The sequence below is a fragment of the Hevea brasiliensis genome, chromosome 2 (genome assembly GCF_030052815.1).
Source record: "Hevea brasiliensis isolate MT/VB/25A 57/8 chromosome 2, ASM3005281v1, whole genome shotgun sequence".
NCBI lineage: Eukaryota > Viridiplantae > Streptophyta > Magnoliopsida > Malpighiales > Euphorbiaceae > Hevea > Hevea brasiliensis.
In genome coordinates, this window is record NC_079494.1 from 23,382,105 (window position 1) to 23,386,881 (window position 4,777).

A 4,777-nucleotide genomic window follows, 5' to 3' on the forward strand; every position below is an offset into this window, starting at 1 on the left:
TAAACAGGAATACTTTTGAGTGGTAGCCTGATTCTTCAGATCCATCACTATTAAGCTTTCCTCCTGGTTCAGGGTAATGCGCTTCGGAAGCAAGGGCCCCTGGTGCCACCAGCTACGGGGAAAGTCCTCAAAGCAGGTCGGATTTTTGCTCCTCAGAATAAAGAAGCGGTTCTTCCAATTTTTAAGGGAGGAGGGCAGATTGGTGAAGAGCCAGCAATGAGGCTTCGCCTGAAAGAACCAGTGCTCGTCGTCCTTTCGGTGAGTTAGCCTGTGCAGTTCGGCGAACACCTTAGCCATAGGTCTGATTCCCTTAGCTTGGCATAGGCCTCGGAAGGCTACTAAGATCCGCCATGAGTTAGGGTAAACTTGAGCAATGCACACTCGGTGAAGTTTTAGGACCTCCTTAAAGAAGTCATCCAGAGGGAACCGAAGACCGCCTTTAACTGTTCCTCGTATACCATAACCATGTCATTCTCTTCAAAGAAGTGATCGGCTCGGTGATCGCCTAAGAATCGCTCGCAATGCTGACAGGTGCCAGGGTATGTCATGACAGTCCTGTACATCCCAATCTCCACCGTTGATTTCACTTGTAAGGACGAGCCCGGGGCCCTTGGATCAAAGAGGAAGACGACAAGATCAGCTCCTTTTATGCCCAGCCCTCGGATCGCCCAGGTCAACGAAGTTTTGGACCGTCAGATTAGAAGGAGAAAAGGACAAGTATCCTGAGAATGATCTCGACCATTCGTCTTAATTCTCTTTAATTCCTGAGCCTCAGATCATGTCCTTTGAAATCCTGACCCTCCATCTCCCTCAAAATAAATCCTGACCCTTCATGGGGAGCACCCGATTCCTATAAATATCTGCATGAAAAACTGTTCAAGGGACGGGCAAAAAAAGAGAGGTAGTTATTATAGCGGAAGAACTCTGAAATTTCATTCAGTTTGTTACTCTGCTACTTAGAAGTGTTGATTAGAAAGACTTTTGAAACTAGTTTTCTGAAGTGTTTTCTTGAAAAGGATTCTGAATACTGGAACTCTACATTTTCAGTTTGTTCATTATCTGGTCACACTCTCACTTTCAGCCCTTTATCATCTCTGTTTTCATTCCCATTGTCCAAGCTCAACTTCATTCCACTCGGTTTTTATCTTAATTTGATTACATTTTAGCTAAGCACCCTTCAGTTCACGACGAACATCAGCCCTCAGGCTAATCAATCCGCTGTCTTATTACTATTTGTCACCCCGTAGTTATTTCAATAGATTTGGCTCCTTACGGGTAAGAGCTCATATTGCTGTTTTATTAAGTGTTTACGTTTACTTTTCGCACTTTCTTTGTTCTTCTTACGTATGCGATTTTCTCCAAGTTCATTTTGTGCAAAAGAACCCCAAAGAATGTTACTCTCGAGTTATCTCTTTAGTGATTAGTCCATCATTTTATTAATCTTCGTCATTTCTGAATGCATGTTTTCTAGCTCCTAGTAGCGTGTAAGTGGTTGGGTAAAACGTAGGTAACTGCAACTTAAGGGTCTCTTTTAAAAGAGAGAGCCTGAATAACACGTCAGGAAAATAGCCAAACTATTAGGCTGACGTAAATGGCAATTCGGCAAGATGCCATAAAGTGGAATAAAACCAAAGTAAACGAAACAGAATAGATCGGACATTAACAGGTATTGGTAAGATGACTACATGGAAGGTCGGTAAATCAAGTCTAGTATCCCCCGTTTAGTCACAAGGTATCAAGAAGCCTTATCCCCAGCATCTTTGAATGCCAGAATCCTTTGCTTTAGGCTCTTATGACATGTAGCTGAAATTAAAATTCGGGAGATTGGAAAAGTCCCTTTCAGGCTCCTGTTAATCTAAAAGAGATCGGAGGAGAGTTCTTATCCGGTCTCAACTCAAAATTTTAATAAACATTAAATAGAGATCGGAGGAGAGTTCTTATCCAGTCTCAACTCAAAATTTTAATAAACATTAAATAGAGATCGGAGGAGAGTTCTTATCCGGTCTCAACTCAAAATTTTAATAAACATTAAATAGAGATCGGAGGAGAGTTCTTATCCGGTCTCAACTCAAAATTTTTAATGATTTAAAAGAGATCGGAGGAGAGTTCTTATCCGGTCTCAACTCAGAATTTTAACAAATATTAAAGAGTTCGGAGAAGAGTTCTTATCCGATTCTTAAATTAAATTTTAATAAAATATTCCTTTCAAATAAAATTAACATACAACAGTAACTCACTAAGGTTGTCTCATTTACTTATGTATCTGGGTGATCCAAATTTAGTGAAAAATCAAATGTTCCTTTAGTCAAAAGGATTAACTTGTCCATTCAAGCCCTTCTAACTAATGCAAAATTAAATCTGCTTACCCTTATTAAGGGACGAGGTGGGGTGCCTAACACCTTCCCCACCCGTTTGCGGACCCCGAACCTAGAATCTCTGTCTTGAAGTGGTTTCATTTCAATCTATTTTCACAAATGGTTTTCTTTAGTTTACCTCAAAACTAAGGTGGCGACTCCTCACTCTTTCCCACTTCGGTGAGGGTTCGTTCAGGCGACCGCAAAAACACCTTGCGACAACAGTGATGGGTGACCTTCTCGGGAATGACTGCAAAGTCATTTTAAACTCAAATTTCGAACCATAAAATGTGACGCCACGGTCCTTAGGACCATTACGAACACAGTGAAAAAGAAAAAATCACGAAAAAGAACTATTAAGCCAGTCAAATAATTAGGTGAGGGAGCCGGAAGAAATATTGAATTATTTGCAAACCGGGTTGAACTGGCGAGGGGCAATTTGGTCAATTGACCCCGAGAGCTGACTCCTGACCTAACTATCAAATAAAATCGGAGAAAAGAAAATTCCAGAATCAAAAATTAAATTAAAGAACTAATAGAAAAATAAATAGAAAAAAAAAGAAAAGTAAAAAAGGTATTACATCATGGATGACATCAATTATGATGTCATAATTGAAATTCAATTTCCTACCAATTTTGACTAAGTTAAAGCCATAACTAAAGACTAAAATAACAAAAAAAAAAAAAAGAAAAGAAAACAATCTTCTTCTTCCCTAATCCCTTGTGCCGCCCCACCTCTCCCATCCTCTCCATTTAAGAACTCCATGAAAGCTTGGGCAAAGCTTGAGTTCATTCACCTAAACCCTAAATTCCCCAAAAATTCTCCATAACAACTTGTTATTTTCACTTGATGAGGCATTAGAAGAAGGAAATAAACAAGAAAAGGAAAAGAAGTGAAGAATTGAATGTCAAGTGGAGATATGTAAATTAACTTGAAAATTTTAGCTTAATTGTTGTGTTTGTAGCTTAATGAACCAAGAAAGCTACTTAAAATGAAAAGAAAACAATTGATGAGGGATTATATATGAATTCTGCCAGCAGTAGATTAGGGATTAAATGGGTGATTTTGATGTAAATTATGAATCAGTTAAGTGTGAATGAGTGTATCAATAACACATATACATTTAGAATTCAACAAATGCAATAATTTAGTGGGATAGGGTTTGGACCTAGGGTTTTGGGAGGCAAAATTGTGAGAAATTGGTAAATGATGTCTTTGACCTAATGTGAAGTGAAAAATGGTCATTTGTGACCAAATGAGTTGTGTTGGAATGGTTGGAGTTCGGGCCAAATTCGGATGGAGTATGGTCATGCTGCTGGCAGCATGACCACATTTCCTTTGAGAGATCAAAAATGAAATTTTACAAGTCCAATTGGCATAGGACTAATTGGGGATGAAAATAGATACTAAATGACACAATTTTCATTTAGGAAGCATGCCCAAAAAATGACTAAAACCTAGTGAACAAATTGACCAAAGTTGGAAAATTACAGGCTGCCCTGTACAAACTGACCAAATGAACAATATTTGTTCATTTGGTCATAACTTGAGCTAGGAAGGTCTAAATGACCTGAAATTTTACCAGTGATTAGATGAGATATAGACCTAAAACTCTCATGAAGAACACAAACCCAAATTCTGCCAGCAACCAAGTCATTTGACCACCCCAAGTTAGTGACCCAAAACTGCCTGCACTAAAAATTGCCCAGAATTCTGGGTTGTGTCCAATTCGGCAGCCATGGTTCAAATGCTATAACTTGAGCTACAAAAATCCAATTGGAGTGATTCAAAAAGGAGAATAAACTTAAGACAATAGGGAACATTTTCTATGAAGGAAGTTATGTCAAATTCTAACAGAAAAGTGACCAATGGAACAGTGCAATCTTAGACTCTAAAACTGAAAATTATCAAATTTACCTAAAAGACTTAGAATTTGAATAAACAACCAAAACTAACAAATTTAGTGACCAAAATGTGATATGTGGGTGAAGTTGGAATTCCCATACCTATTAAACCTTAGAAAGTTAATAATTTGACTTGAATAGTGTAGTGAATAGTAACCCAAAACACAAAAATTATAAAACGTCGAGTTTAGCACATTAGAGCTAGTTAAAAGTGAAGTTAAATTTATTTTTGGATTTATGCTAAGTTATGGTACTGAAACACTGTGAAATTGTGTGTTTCAGCTGAAAAAGACTTGGCAGGTCTGAAAGACTGAGTCAAGGCCTAGAGGCGACTCATGTCAGGTTTGTGCACAATAAACCCTATTTAAGCATTTTATCCTTGAAAAAAATTTGATTTAGTACGCATTATGAGTTTAAGAACTTTTGTGTTGCCACTTTGTGATGAAATTGTAACTTTGGAAATTGATTTGATTTTTGTATGCAATATTTGAATAAAATGTTTGAAATGGATTTCTGAT